The 20,701-nt window shown below is 42.0% G+C and overlaps 1 long non-coding RNA gene across 2 annotated transcripts in view; it reads left to right on the forward strand.

Annotated features, from left to right (window-relative positions):
* The window catches only part of LOC101943969 (uncharacterized), a 47,248-nt gene that overhangs the window by 1,665 nt on the left and 24,882 nt on the right, over positions 1–20,701 (forward strand). For both annotated transcript variants that reach the window (XR_006176868.2, XR_006176869.2), the window contains exon 2: positions 3,401–3,521. This is a non-coding gene — a long non-coding RNA (uncharacterized LOC101943969). The remainder of the gene's footprint in view (positions 1–3,400; positions 3,522–20,701) is intronic.

Below are 20,701 nucleotides of genomic sequence, written 5' to 3' on the forward strand. Positions count from 1 at the left end.
GGCAGGAGTTCATAATTCTGATTGTCTGGTCATTGCATGAAAAGCAACGAAGGTTTCAACCTCTCCCCCCAAAAAAGAGGACTGAGAAAATGAATTTAGACTACTAGGAGTTGCTCTGAAAATAGGATCTGAGTAGTAATGGCTGGAATGGTATCAGCCTTCCTCTTTTCTATGCCCAACTGGTGGGAATCCTTGTGAAGAGATCAGATGTGATGTGACTGAGAACACTTATGAAAAAAGGGACTGAGAGATAAATAAATGTTCATTTATTAAAAACAGGTTGTCAGATATTCTCTGTGCACACATGGTTGTGGTTTTCTTTTCTTTTTTAAGATGCATTGGCTTTAGCTTGAAGGGTGGAAAGTAGCTTTACACAAGGAATTTTAATTGCACTCCTTTTAAAAATCATGTGCTTCAAAAAACCTGGTCTGACTGGAAAGATTTATTTAATGTATAGACATTAAAAACAAAACATTGTTTCCAAAGTTCCTCTTCTGAATCTTGGCAACTGTATTCTACCATTTTCATTCTTTCCAGGTCAGCCTCCCACTGCTATCCCAGTAATCTTAGCACCACAGATGAATGAAACTGGAGCCTAGAAAACAGGCTTGGGACCAAGCAGTGGCATTTAGCCATCAGCCTGAGCAGGAAGCAATGCAGAATTACCCTGCTCAATGGGAATCTCTAAGAGGAGCTGGGTCCTGTCCTAGGCACAGTCAATCCCTCTTCCACCAATGTTCCAGCATACAGTGGGACTGTGCTGGATTTGCCATGCATCAGGATGGTTGTCCTATCTGTGGGCTGCTGCAGATGGGGGATGGGGCCATGCCTCCTCCCCCCACCCATTTTGACTATAATTAGAATGGTCCTTGCACTAATGGAAACACAGGGACAGAAATGGAGAAATGCTCTTGAGTGGGCAGTGCTGGTAAGGGGGAGGCTCTTTGTGTGCTGCTTTGCTTGTGCGCTTGTGTTAAGGGTCTGTCACACTGCGGCATTTGGGAAGGTGCCAGTTGTACATGCCCCAGTTCACTTGACCGAGTTAGACTTTAAACAGATTATTTTTTCTGCTGTGTATTTCACTTGCCACAGTTAAGAGTACAAGTGCTTCCATGGCCCTATAGTATCTGACACATGTGCTAATTTTGGGCATGTCTATTTCACTGATAGAATTTTAAGCACCATGATCCTGCCTGGTGGGTAATGAACTGGTTCAGAAATTAACAACAGGAGCCCAAAGTAATTAGCATAATATTCTGAGCATTATTTAATTATTTATTTAGGCCAACAGCACACTGGGCACTTTACAGATAGTATGACGACAACGTCCTGCCCCAATGAAGTTGGGTAGGGTTGATTTGTTATGTAGTAGAGCCAAAACACAGAATTAGAGAAACATTCCCAGGGACTGTTTCAGCAACGGCACACATTTTCAGACTGGCCTATTCTGGAAGGATGATATTTTTTGGTTAGATGTGCAGCAGTTCACCAGTGTTTTCAACATACTTAGAACCAATGCGGTAATCTCAAAACTGAAAGAAGTGTGGAACAACTATTCAGTATCAAAGAGCATTTACTTGGAGAATGACCACCTATGTGGATAGCTACAATATGGATTCACTGGTATCCCCCCCTACAGCCATTGCATGAGGAAGGTGGGGTGAGGCGTGGAACAGAAACATGACTAGAAATAGATGAAGAAGAAAGAGCAGTCAGTGGAGGGCAAAACAAGGTCTTGTAAGAGTGTCATAGTTGGTTTCTGTAGCCAGAGTAACTTGCCAATCCATTTTTACCTGAAGTCAAATAAATTGCATGTGGTACGTACTATGGAATGAGCATATAACAGTAACACTATGCCCATATTTAAGTTTGTAGCAGCTCTAACACAGCACTCAGATATTTTTTTGAAGGGCTTATGCACTCTTGGTCCACAGAAAGAGAGGAGACCCTGTACCAAGGCACAGAACCCTCTGTTAATATAGTTGTTATTTTTATTACCTTGTTAGACGACCACATCTGCTGACATGTCAATCAGAGGGGCAGATAGATGTGCACAACACTTGGTTCTTTGTCCCATGAAAATGCTATTGGTAGTTTCTACATGGTGACTACCTGAGTCTTTCTGTGTCATCTATGCACTAATTCTGTACAGCAAACAGCACCAACCTTGGACTGTCTGCCTTTCTAGAACTTGTCAACAAGTCTGGCTGAGGAGACAACTCTCCTCTCCATATTTCCCTCAGCATGTCTACGTACTCTCTCTGATACCGTCTCACATCATGGCTGCTTCTGCCCATTTTTTACACCCTCTCCCACCACACTTGCTTCTGTGTCAGCAAACCTGGGTTCTGTTCAAGGCTCTGCCACTGACCTGGTGTGTAACCTTGGGCAAATCATGTTGCCCATTTTCCCATCCTTTTGTCTCTTATTTAAATTGTAATCTTGTCAGGCAAGCACTGTGGCCAGGGTATATGCTATGGGTGCTACAGCAGCATAGCTGTGATGGTGGTGCAGCTATGCTGCTGTTGTTTAGATATTTCCTACAGCGATGGAAAGGGTTTTTCCATTGCTGTAGGTAATCCACCCCTCTGAGGGGTTATCGCTAGGTAAACTGAAGAATTCTTCTGCATAGCTAGCTGCCACTACATTGGGAGTTAGGTGGGCACACAGTGCTTAATTTGTAATGAAAGAGGTTCTAGGGCTCAAGAAATTAGGTTCTGGGGCTCAAGCGATATTTTTACTTTCATAACTGATATAGCAAGTCCAGCCCTGACACAAATTAGGCACTGACGGCATAGCTACGGTGCTCAGGGGTGTAAATTTTGCACACCCCTCAGCACCATAGCCATAGCAACCTAACTTTTAAGTGTAGGCCAGGCCTGCCTCTTATACAGTGACTAGCATGGGGGTGATGAGCTCTCACTTGGGGCTCTCTCTAGACCCTACTGCAGTATAAATAATAATGAAAGGTGGTGCAATACATAGCTGATTGCTTCTGGTCAAATGCCAGAGCACAAAGGGCTGCATCATTTAAGATAAGAGTCAGAAGAAAGAAAAGAAGAGCTCGGCTGTGTGTGTGTGGGGGGGGTGGGGGGGTGGGGAGGGGAAGCATTGATTTTAGGGACAGGAGACAGGTGGAGTCAGGAATGAGAGGAAGAGATGGGCTGGGAGCCCTGAAAATTTTGTGATATCTCAAGGTATTTGCTGGATTGGAGAATTAAGACTAAGTAGGGGACTTAATTCATCCCTTGTTGCTGTAATTTGTGAGCTTTAGTCTCTTTTAGATACTGAGCTATCCCAGAGGCTCAAGGAGGGTCTGTTTCAAGCTATATCTGCAGCAAAGTCACATGCTGATGAGTAATTCAGAGAAAATACAAAAGATCCTTTTTCTTTTTTTCAGATTTGCTTAGCTCACACTCATGAACTGGAGAATAGGAAGACAGGCAGGAAGATGATGCATGGTCTGGACTCAACACTCTGTTTATGGGACCTTCCTCCTTCCAGTAAACCATGTGTGTCAGGTAAAATTATGATTTGAATCCTGCCATGGCAATATGGATCACAAAAATGTTTCCGTAAGCTGCTTGTTTTGGAGTTCAACAGGGCAGAGTAGGCAGAGATTGCCTAATGTGCTCCAACATTCACACAGACTGGTGGAAGTCAGGCCACATACCTGTGGTGATGTGAATGTAATTATCTCTAGTAGGAGAAAAGATTAGTTCCTTTCTATCAGACTTCATAAGAGTCTGTCTACAGGCTCAGGCCTTGAGTCCACACTCCCTGCCCCATTCTCACTCCCTGCCCCATCTCCCTACTCCTGATTCTGTAACATAGTCTAGTCCTTGTTTTTTCCTCTCCGCATGAGCGTTCTTATAAAAAGAACATAAACAAACAAATGACATCTTGCAGCTTAACATAGAACTTCCCTAAACATTCTCTCCTGCTAAAACCAACTTGAAACTTCCACCTGATTAAGAAATATAACCTACCATCCGCCTCCACAAAATAAAATAACTTAGAAGAGGAAGAAAAATGGGTATTAAATGCAATTAGATGGGAGTCATAACTATTATTACGGAAGCTCAGGTCATGTATATGCACAAAAAGTGACTGAGGAGGAGATTCTCAAAGGCAGAAATGCTAATTAGGCACCCGACTCATTGATTTTAGCAGGAATTAGGCATCTGCTTGCCATTTATAGTTTTGCAGATCTCCTGAGACATAAATTCTTATCTGAAAGATAGACTCTGTTTTGTAAATGTAGCAACCAGAAAGTTTCCAGCATCCTAAAGATGTCCTTATAGTTCCTCAGTTTGAATGCCATCTACTCACAGGAAGCAATGAGAAATGGGGACGATCTCTTGTCTTTCACCCTATTGGATTTCCAGTTTCTCAGCATGACTGTGTTGCTGTCAATTCAGTGATTAACCAAGCCCTTCTATTCTGCAGTCAAATCCCCATTAAAAAAATATTTAAAACCATATAGGCCATAGTGGCTGAAACACTGTATTGGAGAATAACAGCGTTGCTCTTTCCATTATTTGTGTGGCACTTCAGCAGATGGTTTTGTGTTAGATTTAGACAGTGACAGGTACTGTAATCTCTAGGACAAAAGCATGTGACTGAGCTTTATTCCAATCTGGTAAACTCATGATAGCGGCTTTGGGAGAGCATCGAGATAAAGCAAAGTAAAATATGTGTGAACAATCAGAATGACACGGTTGGGTTGCTCTTTGTTGCTGTTGGAACAGCTTGCTGGTCAGTTCGCTTTCTGGATACCGTGGAGAAATTAAATCTATGTCCTAAATCATAGCGAGTATGGACCAAATTCAGCACTAGCAGATGTTGGCACAGCTCCTATTAAAGTCAATAGGGCCTGTACCATGGTTAACTTATTTACCTAAGGTACTTTTGTTGCTCCCAACACCATAGTGTCCGAACACCTCATAATCTTTAATGTATTTATCCTCAACACTGGTGTGAGGCAAGGAAATGTTATCACCCCCATTTTACAGATGGGGAACCAAGGCACAGAGAGGGTGAGTGATTTGCCCAGGATCACATAGGAAGTTTGTGGCAGAGCAATGACTTGAACCCCAGGTCTCGCAAGTCTAATGCCCTAACCTCTGGACCAGCCTTCCTCTCTGTTTTATCCTCTCCATGTATAACTATGGTATATAATCTTTTAAAATCCATAGAGACAGAAAGGCCTATAACATACATCCCCTTTGTGTGGTTTGACATCCAAGCAATAGTTTTTCAAAAACAAAGTTAAAACACGTCTGTATTATTATTTGGGGTTAAAAAAATTCCTGTGCAGTTCATGGGGATTTATTATTATTTTTGTTATTTGTATTGTGGTAGTGCCTTGGGGCCCTACTCCAGGATCGGGGGGGAGGGATAGCTCAGTAGTTTGAGCATTGGCCTGCTAAACCCAGGGTTGTGAGGGGGCCACTTAGAGGGATCTGGGGCAAAATCACTACTTGGTCCTGCTAGTGAAGGCAGGAGCTGGACTCGATGACCTTTCAGGGTCCCTTCCAGCTCTATGAGATAGGCATATCTCCATATTATTATTATTATTATAATATCAAGGCAATGTTGTCCTAGGCAATGAACAAACCTATAACAGGCCGTCCCTGCTCCAAAGAGCTTGAGATGTTGGAATGACACTGAGTCATTCAGAAAACTCCCTCCATACAGCAGCGGGATTTTCCTCTTCTTGAAGAGAAAGTTTGGTGCTGTTGGGTTAATTTTACAGTACAATACAATTCACTCCCAATGTGCAAAGCAGAACTTTCCAAAACCAAAAAACAATACATTTCTTTCTGGCTTTCCTGACCCCTGCCACTTCTTTGTATCTTTCCTATGTGCCTTCAGAATTGCTGGTTGTGATCTAGTTTAATTAAACCAATATTGAAATTCCCCATCACTGTCCTGGGGCAAGCAAACACATAATATTTCCCTTTCTTATTTGCATCAAGTTGAGGGAGGATGCAGATGTGACAGGAGCGAGATGAGAATGTTGGAAACATATATGCTATCTGCACAGAGCACTGAAGGCCAAATCTGTCCTAGCTGAGAAAGCATAGAGTCAGCTGGAGCTCCACAGCTGCGATGGTGGATGCTTACTTGATGACCAAACGGTGGAATCCATGACATTCCAAGTCTTTAGGGCTTGGGTCTAAGTAGCTGATTGATAGCTGCAGGGAATCTTAAATGCACAGCAGAGCCCAAACAAGTGTCAATGAGGTGATCTCACTTCTCATCAGGGAGTTGGGCAAAGTACATAGCCCCGCCCAGTCTAGCACAGGAAGAACTTTGTTTTCTTATTTGGGGTTTCCCATTGCTGCATACTTGTAGTTACTGCAGCTTCAATGTTGGTTGTGTGGAGCAGGGGTACATGGAAACTTAATTGGAACTGTGGGGTCCCCTCCAGTTCTCTTCAATAGCTCCTCAGCCCTTTCCAGGCAAGCCTCTGCACTGGTCAGGAGTGCATGTATGTAGGAGTAAGGGATATGTGCATGCCTTACTATCTAAACCCAGGTTCAAGATTTGGCCTTCAGAAAATCATCTGTATAATGTTATGAGTATTCAGTTCCCATGGAGCAAGAAAGGAATACCAAACTCTGAAAGCTCAGGCCAGGACAAACTAAATAAATAGAAGAAATTATACTTGACAGTGTTTTATATACACATTCCCTGTGTCCTTATAGAAGGCAACATCCCTCAAAGAAGTTAAAGTTAACTAGTCTTTGTGGGAGAGAAACCTTCCTCACATGCAACTCACCTCTCACCCATATCATCTCAAAAAAGCCAATAGAGGTAATAACTTGAGAAAACTCCACTTTGTAGCTGTGTCTGAATTTGTACTTTATTTGATTCTGTTCAGTGTCAATGATGCTACATTATATAATCATAATAAATTAAGTATCTTTGGCACCCATGACCAAAGACCTCTGGATGACTTAGCAAATGCAATTAACAAACGTACAAAGACACAAGGTGTCAGCCTTTGTCTATGTCCAGAAGAGACTGGAAACAAAAATGAAGAGCAGCCCTTGCATAAAATGCAAATGAAACCCAAAATGACAAAAAAATAGAATAAAATAAATTCCATCTTGCAGGAAATCAGGGACCTAGAAGAGCAGATATCCAGAGGGACAGAATTCCTATAGTGCAGGCCTTCAACAGAAAAAATCCTGATTCCCATTCTCTCTGCATTACATCTTGGGATGGTCAACAAATTCAGTTAAGTCAATCTCACTGCTGGGCCATAAGGCAAAATGCTTTACTGAAGGTAGATGAATCCTATATTATTCAGGGCTTTATGCGCTAATGATATATCATGAGGTACACCCATTCGTTTATAGGTAGCCAAAGCTGTTCGGAACTTAATTATTCTTAAATCTCATGGATGAAGTCTTCTGAGAAGTCAAATTGCCATGTTCTTATTATGCAGCAGCTGGAGTCTATAAATGGTTTTCAAGAGTAAATTTGCACGTAATCTAGCCTAGAGGTCACTGTCAAAATTGAATTAGCCTGATGTTTGGAAATCGCTGATATATTTTAAAATAGGGAGTGGCTTCAAGGAGAGAGAGGAGCGTTAAGAATGGAGAATTTTCAAATCATGGTGTCTAAAGCCATAGTTAATGGCCTTCAGAGATGCAATCAACTGCAGCTCTTATAGATTCCCTTCTTTTCTTCCCATAACTCCTTTTTTCTCAGCTCCCCTTTTGATTTTCAGAGTGTAAAGAGCAATAAATATCTATAGCTAATCTATCCACCTAGTGTTACTACCATGAAAAAATCCACAATTACTGACATTTACCACTCCACTGGATTTGCTATCCTGCCGTTCTTTCTTCTTCGTAAGCGTGGGCAGATACTACGATGGGGAAACGGTTGGTAAATGCTGACTTTGTAGTAAGAATTACCATACGCACACATACAAGTATAGCTGAACTACTCCTCTGAACAACTCTGTTTGTGGGAATATCCATCAAGATAGACCAGACCCATGCAAATAATACATATAGCACAGAAAAGTTCAACATAAAAATCATTCACTAAGGTAAAGAAATACCCTCAAATCATTCTAAAACCATTCCAAGTAAACATGTTCTCATTTACAAATTAGCGCTAATGATTCTCTTAGATTTGCTTTGAAACCACTGTGAATCTGTCTCCATACAAAAACAACAAACAATTACAGAAGCAGACAGAGGACAGCTCTATAGTCACAAAGATGATGCCAGGTGATTCCACCTAGCAAATCACATTCTTTTAAAATACTTAAAAATAATTGTACTCAAGTGCTCAGGAAGCTTTTGAAGAATTACTGCTTTTCGGAAAGAGAACCTCTGGTGATTTCTGACCCCTAGTGCTTGGTCTTTTCATTTAAGGGGCCCTAATGTAGTACCACTGAATTACACCTTGCTTTTAGCTGCACCAGCAGAGAACTATAATACTATAACACATATTCCAGGGCTTTAAATACCTGGAAGCTCTGTAATCAACCCACACTTTTCAGATTCCTGAAGTGAGTAAGACCCTCGTGCTTTTTTCATTTCTAAGTATCTGGATTTTCATAGGTAGAATTATACTTAAATAGCAACTTACTTATCTTTGCAAGCTTCGTTGGCATCCATCTACACCTTTCTTTCTGCACAGTATTGTATAAGCAGTGTACAGCTTTTTAATGCAGTTCTGCAGCAGGGCATTTGATTAAATATTCAAATAGCAACCAATGCTGTGTATGTGCTTTTTACCCCAGAAGAATCTCTTCAAGAAAAAGCAGTGGCAAACTCTGTATTAGTAGCCACACAATCCACAGTTGCAGATTGATAGTAATCTTTGGGTCTCAACAGTGCAGTGTCAAACCTCTGCTCTGTATCTGCATTAGGGATAATGACCAGGAGAGAGAGAAGAAAAAAACAAAACACGAAAATGAGATTTAAAAAGAAGTTGTCTGGCCTACAGTGACGAGATTAGATTCAAGAGACCATTGCCATGGTTTAATACTAACTTAAAAAACATTTGTCCTACCACAAATGAGGATGTATTCATATGTCAGAAGCTTTTAGCAAACAACTGGTTTATTTTTGAATGTGGGGATTTTAAATGTCACAGGACTACGTTTTTGGATTTGTAGTCATGGCCATCCAGCAATACTGCAGCACATATACATAACTAAACCAGTCTCTTCTAACTTGATTTTTTCTGGCTACAAGGAGATCTCATTTCAAGTCACAAAGCTGTAAGATAAACCCCGCTTCATCTTCCTTCTCATTCTTACCACCAACTTTTTCTTTCTTCACCCTGAATCAAAAGTCCTATTCAGCTTGTTGCCAGATGTGAGCAATCACAGCTTGACATAGGGTACAAATAACACCTACTCCAGCCATCTACTTTTAAATTGGAACAGGGCCCTTGATGTGTGCTAGAGATTGCTCTGGCTTATGTAACTTGCACATGAACAGTAGTAGGCATGGAGTGAGAATTACATGAGAGAACTTGGGGACTGCAAGCCCAGCGGCAGCTTTGGAAATAAAGCTAGCCATTTTAAAATGGAGGTAGGTCAGAAGTCACAGTTCAGCCTGATTTTTGTAAGTGGCCTAATGTTCTCCATAAGTATATATTCAGCAGAAAGGGTCTGATTTGAAACCCAGCTTTACATTTTGTTTTCATTTTTCAGGAACTTCAGAACACACAGGGGTCATTGAACTGTTTGTGCTAGCACTGTTTAGCATTCATGGTTTGGAGGAAAATAAAGTCCTAACCTCTGACCTTACATTAGAGTGTAGCACACAAAAGATTGGGGGTGAGGGGAGGAAAAGTGTTTTTTCTTTCTCAGAAAACGGAGGTGATTCTGTTAGTAATCACAGGTTTACCTAGAGCATAAGATTGTGCTTTCAAATTGTAAATTAGAATGCTCTCTGTTACAGGGAAACCATTTTTGTTTTTGCAAACGGAGTAATTTTCCTTCAGTACAGCAGTTGTAACCCCTTTCCTCTGTATATTTAATGCTTGTCGTGAAGAATAACAGCATGTCCTGTCAGCAGTGAGAGCCCATGCTGAGGTAGTGTTCAAGTCCAAGACATTTATGTTAGGCATAGGCTTTGCTGATAACTCTTCCTCCATGCCTCATTCTTAAATGATTTCTGTAGTGTTTTTTTTTTTTACTTTGATCTCATTTTTTAAAAAAAGTTTTGTTTGCCAAGAATAATAGCTTGTCCCTTTTTTTATTATTTATTTTTGTTTTTTCACTCAAAATACATTACATTGACTCCCTTTGAGAAAATATGAAATGGTGTCACCTAACAGCATTAAAATAAATACCATTCAGAAATCTTGGTCAATGCTATGTGAAGTTCACTGCTGAGCACTGGGGAAAGGAATAGAGAGGGTATGTATTTTCTTCTCCAAGCTAACAGTCCTAAGCAGCATTGAAACACTTTGCATATTACTCGCACCATCTCACAAGGTCAGTTAAGGGCCTGATTTTCACAGTTTTCCCTAGGCTAGTAATTTACACCAGTGTAAATAAGGGTAAAAACTCAACCAGTCTGAAAATATAGCATTTTATATCCACTCGTAAAGACTTTCAAATGGCTACCCAAAGTGCAAGGTAGTGGAAAATCAGGCCCGAAGTCTAAAGACCATTACCAATTAAAAAGTAATTTAAAATGACACAAAGAAAATAACATTTGGAATAAAATTTTCAAAAGTGCCTTAGGCCCAGAGTCTCAAAAACATTTAGGTTTCACTTTAGCTTTCAATATGACTTAGGCGCCTACGGGCTAGATTCACAAAAGGCCTCAGGCACCCAGGGGTGCTGGAACAATTTATATGGTGGGGGTGCTGAGACCCATTGAACCAAACTGTAAGCCCTGTATATGATGGCAACCACTTCAAGCCAGGGGGTGCAGCAGCACCCCCAGCACCACTGGTTCCAGCACCTATGTAGGCATCTAACTGCCACTTTAGGTACCTAAAATCCTAGAATCAGTCCCCCCCGAATTCACAACCCACTCAGCTGCCTCTGAACCCTGTAGATGCCTATATTTGCTCAGCGCCTAAATTTTTGCAGTAAAGTTCCCTGGGTTCCTGTTTTTTTGCCTCTGAGCATGCACAGTACAGCACCATAGCGATGCACAAACTGGGGGAAGATAGACATTCCTCTGCCTACTTTGCCTGTGGTGCCCAATCAGGTAAGGGTGCTTACATCTCGCCTACTAGATCAGACCCCTATAGGTGAGCTTACACAAAATGGAGGTGGAGAAGGAGGAGGAGGAGGTGGTGGTGGTGCTGCTGCTTTATAAGTTTTATCCCAGTGGTTAGAGGTCTCACGTGGGAGGTGGGGGATCCTCAGTTCAAGTCCGCCCTCAGGTGGATGGGGAAGGGATTTGAATAAGAGTCTTCCACCTCTCTCACCTGTTGATGCTGTTCCACTGTGGCTTTGGGAAAAAAGTCACTGCAGCAGGGGGGCCTGGATCCTGGGCGTCCAACCTCCTAGATGCTATTAACCAAGCTACAAAATGGTTCTCATGCTTGTTCTCTGTGTCTGGCCCAATGATTCTTTCATTATTTATCCACAGTGGAACAGCCTCAACAGGAGAGACTGAGGGACCCCTACATGAAAATATCCCATAGCCCAGAGGTTTCAGCTCTCACCTAAGAGGTGGCAGATCCCAATTCAAATCTCCTCCTCCTCTACTTTTTGCTAAAGTAGTGCAGGCGCCTAACATCACTAGAGGGCTTTCAGCTGAGAATCCCAACAAGGAGACTTAGGTGCCTATCTTTGAGAGGGGATGGGGCTTAGCACACACCCCTTGGCTTGGCATCTCACGTTAGGTATTTTCGATGAGAAGATGCCTATTATGCTGGCCTTTATGAATCCCATTCTGAGATGCCTGGCTCTCCCCATTCATTGCCTATGGAGCTTAGGCATTGAACTCAAGCTTTGTGAAACCCCAGTGATTGTCTAGGCACCTAGGAACCTAGCCCCGAAGTGCTTAAGTCACTTTTGAAACTAGGACTTAGGAGTCTATGTCATGTAAGTGCTTTTGAAAGTTTTACCCCTTGTTGTTTTTCAGATGAATTCTTAAATTCCAGTTTAACTTGAGACTTGTATCTAGGGGTCAAATGAATGTCTTAGGAGATAGGTATTTGGCACTGGAATATGTAGCCTTTTACCTCTAAGTTATCTGACATATGTTCCAATGGCGTATTATCGCCTAGGCCAACAAGGCCTAGGCCAACAAGGCCTAGGCCAACAAGGCCTAGGCCAACAAGGCCTAGGCCAACAAGGCCTAGGCCAACAAGGCCTAGGCCAACAAGGCCTAGGCCTAGGGCGGCAAATTTGCTCTTGCCCCCTCCCCAACTCCGCCCCTCCCCAACTCCCCGGCCCGCTTCCTCCCCAGGCACGCCGTGCTTCCCTCCTTCCACCTCCCTCCAGACTTGCCACGCTAGGAGGGAGGGAGAAGCGAGTTGCAGCGTGCTTGGAGGAGGCGGAGCAGAGGTGAGCTAAGGCCCGGGGGCGTGGGGAGTAACGAGGGGCCGGGAACCACTCCTCGGCTCACCTCTGCTCCACCGCCACCGCCATCCCCCGAGCGCGCCACAACTCCCCTTCTCCCCCCTCCCTCCCAGGCTTGCCGCGCGAAAGCACTGGGAGGGAGGAGAAGCGAGTAGCAGCGCGTTCAGGGGATAGCCGAGGTGAGCTGGGACCGGCGGGCATGGGGAGTAACTCTTGGGGGGGGGGGCAGGAAACCACTCCCTGCCCCAGCTCACCCCTGCTCCACTGCCGCCATCCCCCGAGCGCGCCACAACTCCCCTTCTCCCCCCTCCCTCCCCGGCTTGCCGTGTGGGAGCGGAGGTGAGCTGGGGGGGGGGCAATTTTTTGACGGCTTAGGGGCGGCAAATTTGTTAATCCGCCCCGATATGTTCCAGAGCTGCTCAGGTACAGAGTAACTGAACATGGTTAACATCCTTTAGTTGTTTCATGGACAAAAGAAGCTTGTGGTGCACTTCAGTTCTTAGTGGACAAGTGTTTACAACAAAAAAACCACCATGGCTGTTGGTTGCAACTGTCGTCCTTGTTAACAGCTTCACATAGAGGCCAACAACTGAATGGGCATCCATTTATCTATCTCAGATACTGTGGTGATAGGTGCTTTAGAAACCTTTGAGGAATGGAGATTCTACTTATTCTACTTAAGAATAAAACTACTTATTCTTAATGAAAGTCAATGGAGTACATTGGGCTGATGTGGAAAAGATTATAATGCAACTGCCCATCTTATATCTGCTCTGAGGATAAATAGGGGAGCCTTAAATCCTTTCTGGATCTGGGCTTTAGTCTCCAGTGTAGTCAGTCTAGAATCTTCTATGAGCACTACAGTTCAGTTTTAAAGACAAATGAAAGCTAATACTAATTTGGTATTAATTCTTTGTGTAAAGGTGTAACCGGTTAATTCTACAAATAATCATTTTAAAAAATCCTACCGGTTAATTCTACAAATAATCATTTTAAAAAATCCTACTGGTTGTTATAGCATATGTATTTATCTAGAAAAATTATATCAGAACATTGCAGCGTACCATGATAAAACAGAGTTAGATTTTGACCTGCCCCTAACCCCTTATTTAGAGAAAGGAACACACTTTACTTACCCTATCCTTGCTGGAGCCCTGAGAAGAGGAGTGCCTCTTGGAAATTCCCTGGGGTAATAGGGCTCCATACTGTTTACCACCTCCCAGACAGAGCCTGACCCTTAGACAGCAAATTATCTCTTCTTCATACATGGATAATACTTTTGGATAAAGTCAGATCTTTAAGCACAATTCCAAGAGGACCAGGGCAGATAGCCAATGGAATTTAAATCTGCCACCTGCTGTTAAAAAAACCTCCTGCTAAAATGATCCTAATAGCAGACCAGGCAAAACATCATGCTTGTTGGATCATAGAATATCTCAGAACCATTTCATCTAGAGTAGAAATGTGCTTAAAGGTTGATTTACTTCAGTGGGAGCTAACAAAGCCTATGGTTTAGATAGAAATGTACCATCTGTATCCGCCAGAAGACTATATGGTCATAGCTAGACTTAGGGCTTGCTTCCAGACCCTTTGGAGATATAGGATCCTTATGTGTTTCCCTGGCCCCTTTCATATGTCCCTGTTCATCTTGGTAAAGTTATGCTAGGTAATCAATAAGTCTTGGCTACAATATGTGTTTAGAAACATTCCAGCTATTATAGCTTAAAGAAACAAACTGCTGAACTGTGTACATTGTTTAATATTGCAATGCAGATTTAACAATATTTTCATTTTAAGGGCAAAATATAGGAAAAACCCGAGACTGGAGAATGGTGAAAAAACTATTCCATTAATTTTTCTTTTGTGTCTAAGAACAGATCATGAAAATCAGCTAGTTTTATTTGTTATTCAAAATTGTTTGGTTTTTGTCAGCAAATAATTCTTTTTGAGAACATCATTCAAATTTCAAATTGTTAATTTTACAATTGTTTATAGACAGTTCTCAATGCATGCTGTGTTGGTTAGTGACATGTCACATAGTATTCCCTCAGTTCCCTTATAGAGTGTCCAATAAAACCAGCCAGTAAGGAGTAAATTTTGAATTATGTTGTCAATTGTAACACTTGCAATTCATATTATTTTGGTTGGTTATAAATGTCATGCAATCAGGAAACAGAAACAATACCATGTGATTTGCGTGTCTGACATACTTCACGACTTTGAATTATACATTTAGAAGTAAATACCACAATTTGTGTTGTGTTGGTTAATGGGTAATATTGATTTTACAATTGAATAGACAACAGAAATTCATGTAGGGTGAATGAGGTAGAAAAATGTCTGCAATGCCAATATTCATGCTATTGCAGCTTGAATTCTCAAAGGTTCACATAAGGTGATCACAAAAGGTTTGCAAGGATGTTCAAATTGAAATTAACTTTGAATTAGAACAAATATTTGCAATTCCCTCCCCCCCCACACTATTTTCTCATCTCTAGTAGAAATGAGAGTGCGATCTGAGAAAGCTGAGACAGAGAGGCCAATAGGAGAGTATGTTTGTGCGGGTGTCCTGTGAGTGCATAGCCCAGAGTGCGATTGAGGTGGTTGCAAAAGCTGTGGTCCAATGTGTTAGCATTAAGCGTTGGTCTGGGTGTGGCTGCGAAGCTATTCTGGGATTTATGGAGGTGTTGCCCCAGATCTGTTTTAGGTAATGAGATGTCTGAGAGATTGCTCAGGGTCTATTTAAAGATGTGGCCTTCCAGAATAAATTTTTAAACACAGATGTGTTTTGACCAATCCAATTTATTGTAGAGAGTTTGTTCCCAGATGGTTTGGGGCCAATCGTCTTGCATGTGTGAGAAGGTCCTAGAGCAGCTATTTTTGAACAATGCATAGCTGCATAGGGGAAGGACACTTATACTGCACTGGAAGAATGGATGCTGTATTCTTGCCTACAGAGGTTGAAAAGGTTGTAACCGCCTCTTCATGAAGCTGTCAAGCACTAATGATTAAATCCCACAATTTACATGTTCTGTGTAGGGTTGGTTTTTTTTTTGCCTATTTTCCTTCATGCCTTTAATCTGTCAGCAGGTTGGAGAAGGGACCTGTTATCTGCTTGGTTCTGACCTACAGCACCACTGTGCATATTAGGTAAATAATTTAGAAAGAGGATAAAAAGGAGTTACTTTAGACACAGGTGGCGGCTTCCTCCTTGCCCTGGGGGTGCTCAACTTCTGCTTCACCCTGGGCCCCACCCCCACTCCACCTCTTTCCCCCAAACCCTCACCTTGCCCTCCCTCCTCCTGCCCCTGCTCTGCCATTCTCCTGTTTCCACCCAGTTCCACCCCCACCCTGAGCGCACCCCATCCCTGCTCCTCCCCCACCCACCCCCAGTGCCTCCTGCACATAGCAGAACAGCTGATTGCGGCATGCGGGAGGCACTGGGAGGGAGCCGGAGGAGTTGATTGGTGGGGCCACCGGCAGGCAGGAAGCACTGTGGGTGATGGGGTAGAGCTGGCTGTCGGTGGATTCTAAGCACTCATGAATTTTTTTCCGTGGGTGCTCCAGTGCCTATGAATTTAGATACCAATTTTCTTTGATCTCGCCTCTGATATCTAGATAATTAGAAAAGGTGATACATTGGTGGGTTGAGGGCCCAATTCAACTTCCCTTGAACTTAATGGGAGCACTTTCATTGATTTCAGTGGGAGATGGACTGGGCCCCTACAGAGATCAATGTTTGAGAATGCTTTCTAAAATCATAACTGGACACAAGGTAGAGCCATAATGAACCTTCTCAGTTTTTACATAGGAGACCACCATTGTATCCAACAAATTTGATGCCAGAAACAAAAGAAACTGGATGGAGATGTGGGGTCTTAATGGAGACTGAGCTTGGGTTGGTTGTGGGGGGGGCATTCTGACCTCCAGGGTCACAGTGCTGCTCAGGTTTGGCTCCACCTCCCCGAGAGGTGGCCAACAGTGCCAAAACTGTGAGCATGGCCTTGCAGCCTGGTGCATGGGGTCATACTGCCACACTTTGACATTTGACGTGGCCACCCCCTGCCATCATGACAAAGGGGCATCCGTTCCAAACCTGAGTGGTGCTGCAACCTGAGAGGTCGCAATGCCTGAAGCAGGGAGCCGGGCCCAGTCAGCTCTGTGGGACCATAGCTACAAGAGCCGCCACGTGACCCTTTGAAACCTTGTGGCAACCTAAGTTTGGATTGCGACCCCCAGGCTGAGAAACCCTGGCCTACGGGATGTGTGCAAAGCAGGTGAGCAAGCACACAAGACAGATTCTTGCTTCAAGTGCTACCTTCAGTCAGATGTCCCAGAATGTATGTAGTTAGGGTTCCCTGGAAAAGGTGATGAAGACTTATTTTGTCAAAATTGTTTGGGCTATAGGCTTCTCACACAATGGGCCATTGCATTCCACCAGGGTCAGATCTCACTGTCTGTTTATTCTGTTGTTCATTTGCATTCTCCATAGAGGAGAGCAGATAAAGGGGCAGGACAAGGATGAACTGAAACAATTAGGCTTCACTGTTCACATGTCCAGAATGAATAATTGACTTCTTTCTGCCTCTTGCATGAAGTTTATAAGAAAAACAAAAGTGTAGATATTTGATAAGATCAGCAGTAATTTAGTGTTTTTAGATACTTTATAGCAAAGCCCTTGTAGTAGAGTAAAACTAACAACATGTTATATTTTTTATGAGAGCTTGTTCATGCTTTTTTTTTTTTTTTCACCTTTCACCATGCAGTTGGATATTTTTCTCTCTGTCTGTAGAAGTTGCCAGTATAATCTTTTACTGATATGCCTGATTCAGTTAACTGAGATGTGGACTCATGCAGCTCCTCCTGCTGTCTGAATCTTTAGTTGTGCTGTCATGAGTTCACAATAACCAAGAACTATAGAATAGGAAAATATCAGCCTCCAGTCATGAAACTGCTACAAATGATAATAGGTACAGCAAGCTGGAAACCTTTAAGCAGGTGAGATGAATACTATTCACACATACACATGCTATAGATAGATATACACACGCACACCACAGTATAGCTCGAACCATTGTTCATATACATTTTTCAGGCTAATTGTAACACAATTTTAAGTATTATCCTGCACTTATCCTAAGTCAACATTTTTCCTCTTTACAAAGGACAACTGATTTACTGAATTACGATTTCAAAAGCTAAATACTTCATTAACTGCATTGGGGGCTGGACTAAAACATTATATGCTAGTTTGAATGATTATAAATCTAACTTTCCTGCATTCCTTTTTTCTAAAAGGTTAGTATGTTTCCTTGAGAGACACATGACCAATAAGTCAGAACAATCAACCCTTTCATGTGAAGACTGGCTAGCCAGCCCATCAGGCCTGTGAAATATACCAGCAGCAAAGCACTAGTGTGCATTTAGAGAAGTGATCGGTCTGCCTGGAGTAGCTAACATGATTCAGGTTGGTTGTCAAGGGCTCACAAAGGTCTGATAGCAAGAGAATGCTATAATTGGTTACAGTATTTCATTAGGGTGCAAATCAAATCACACAACCAGCACCAAAGCTCTTTGTTGCCCTCTGCAGGGACAGAAATCAGGAACCTTATTCAGCAGATAACTGAAAAGGGGAAGAGGGGACAAAAAAAGGAGTAGGGAGAAGGTGATTAAAGGAGTCTTGAAAGAATATACATTCAGAGAGCAGTAAATCTTGATACATTTCTGGCGTATCTGTAGTTCAGTGATTTAAACGGTAGGCAATATTTTAAAGAACTGATGTCTTTAATGCTTTAGAAAGGTAAGGGATTGCTGTCCATGGAAAATGGAGGGTTTTTTCATGAGCCAATGCAATATGGAAGAGGTAGTGTATGTTTTGCTTGAAAGATACTGTTACTGTTATGTGCAATGCATAAATAAAAAATTGTTTCAGCTTCTCAACTTAACAGGTGAGCTTAGGGTTAAAGAAGAAATAATATTTTTGCTCATTTAGTAGAACAAAGGTTCAGTGTGCCAAAAATATAAGAAATGTATTCTAAAGGCATGGGTATAGGAGAGAGATGTTCTGATCCAGCTTTCTCAGATAGTCTTCAGAAGCATAATGCTTATTCCACTGTTTATATTCAAAAATTACAAAGTAGCTGAAAAAAATGAAGGGCAGAAGGAAAATTATTTGGTAAGGAGAGAAAATAGAAACATAGCTCCATTAGTAAAATGTCTCTCTCTGCTGCCTCTGCTTTTCAAGGCTGATGGGAGGGCAGCTGCTTGTTTAAGTTTCTGTAGATTCCTTTACAAGAGCATAGCCCATCAGCTGATGGCTAAGATATATGCATAATACATGCATTCATAAATGAACATTGATCATCCTTGGAATATTAGATTACTTTGTGATGAACTCATACTTCTTGGGTTCCTTAGGTATTAACACGACAGGGACACCTTGTAAAACTGCATCTGATCAGATATACCTTATGTCTTATAGGCTATTTTTTTGGCTTCTATAATCCAAAGAATACAAAATCATTTTCTGAATAAGGTCTGCATGGAGTTGTCTTAAGGAAATCAGGCTGTAGGGGTTGGAGAAGACATTGCACCTATGTACATGAATCCATTTCCTTACATAGCTGCTGTGCCATTTTACCCTGGAAAGTATCATTTGTAGTAAGAAGAGAAAAATGGTGTATTGCCAGAATCCCAACAGGAAGCTTAAAATGATATTGTCTACGTGTGCACATGAATGCATGTAGAGGCTGATCCTGCACCATAGCAGTCAATGACAAAACTCCTATTAACTTCAGTGGGTGCAAGAAAGATCAAGACTATATATAAATATAAAGTGTGAGCACGTATAACTATATCAGAGAGACTGGTTGAAGATTTAGGACTATATTTTGGCTTTTAATCTGTATCTCAATTTGGAGGATGAAGCGGCATTACAACAACAGGAGTGCCCAAGGGCATTACGGCGGAGTCCAGAGGACATGTGGGAACATATGCCCAAGTGGGAACTGCATCACCCCTTAAAACCATGTAATGTATATTACCCTTCCCCCTCTCCCAAATGATGGGAATTCCATTAGTAGTTTCAATGGACGCAGAGTGGGGCCTTATTTGCGATCGGTTATCTAGCTTCATCCACCTAACCCAGGCAGGCAAAAAAGCATGTTCCAAGTACAGTAGATGTTTAACAAACATTGTTTTCCCTATGTCTATCTTTGAGATTGTGATCTTGTCAGGACCCAGACAGGCTTTAAATTTGAGTCTTGTACTGTTCTAAGCTCATTGCTGGCATATAAACAAATAGATAAATACTATGATGTATTTCATATGTATGAAAACCAATGTAAAATACTACATTTACCTAAAATCTCCTAAACGTAGCCAATGTTGGTCATATTTTAAAATGGGCACACTCACCCAATTTTTAGTTACCATGAAAATGGGCTGATTTTTATTTGTTCAGCGAAAATATATGTGAAATACAGGTAGAGATGCTTCTGAAGAATGCAGTAATTACATGGACCATGCAGTATTTGCTGTGAGGGAAAGCACTGAATATTCCGTTAAACAGCTCTTCTATATGTTGGTGTGACTCAACTTCCAACATGGCTACAAAGGTTCAACTGGGGGCATCATAAACTAGCAATAGCATGAGGTGACCACATAAATATCCGATCCCACAAAACTACAGCAGTGACCTTGTTAGAAGAGGGAAAGGGGGAAGGAGGCTGAATAGTTGGCCAGATCCTTCTTTTTTCCTGAAACTGCTGCTCAGTCCTAAAGTTGCCAACTTGTCTGTTTGATGGCTTGGCAAGGCTCTGTCAGGAAATGTACAAATTGCAGCTTGTGGAAACAGAAAAATATAGAAATTTGACTAATATGGAAGAAGAGTATATAGCCTTGTAAAATCAGTTTTTAACCTGGAACTGCCAGGCCTGGTTAAGGAGAAGGATTGGTTTCTTGTAACCTTAATCACATTTGAAGTAGTTAGCCTATTAAGCCTAGTTTAGTCCATGATTCTATTAGCAGCTTTGATCTGCGTCTACAGCACTTCCCAGCATTAGAGAACACATACTGTACATAGCTGTATGGAAAGAAGAGGAAAACAGCAGTGCTGGAATAAAAGTATTTGGTTTTTACACCTGTTGGGAATCTTGATGAAGTCTC

The sequence above is a fragment of the Chrysemys picta genome, chromosome 2 (assembly GCF_011386835.1).
Source record: "Chrysemys picta bellii isolate R12L10 chromosome 2, ASM1138683v2, whole genome shotgun sequence".
In the NCBI taxonomy this organism is placed as follows: Eukaryota; Metazoa; Chordata; order Testudines; family Emydidae; genus Chrysemys; species Chrysemys picta.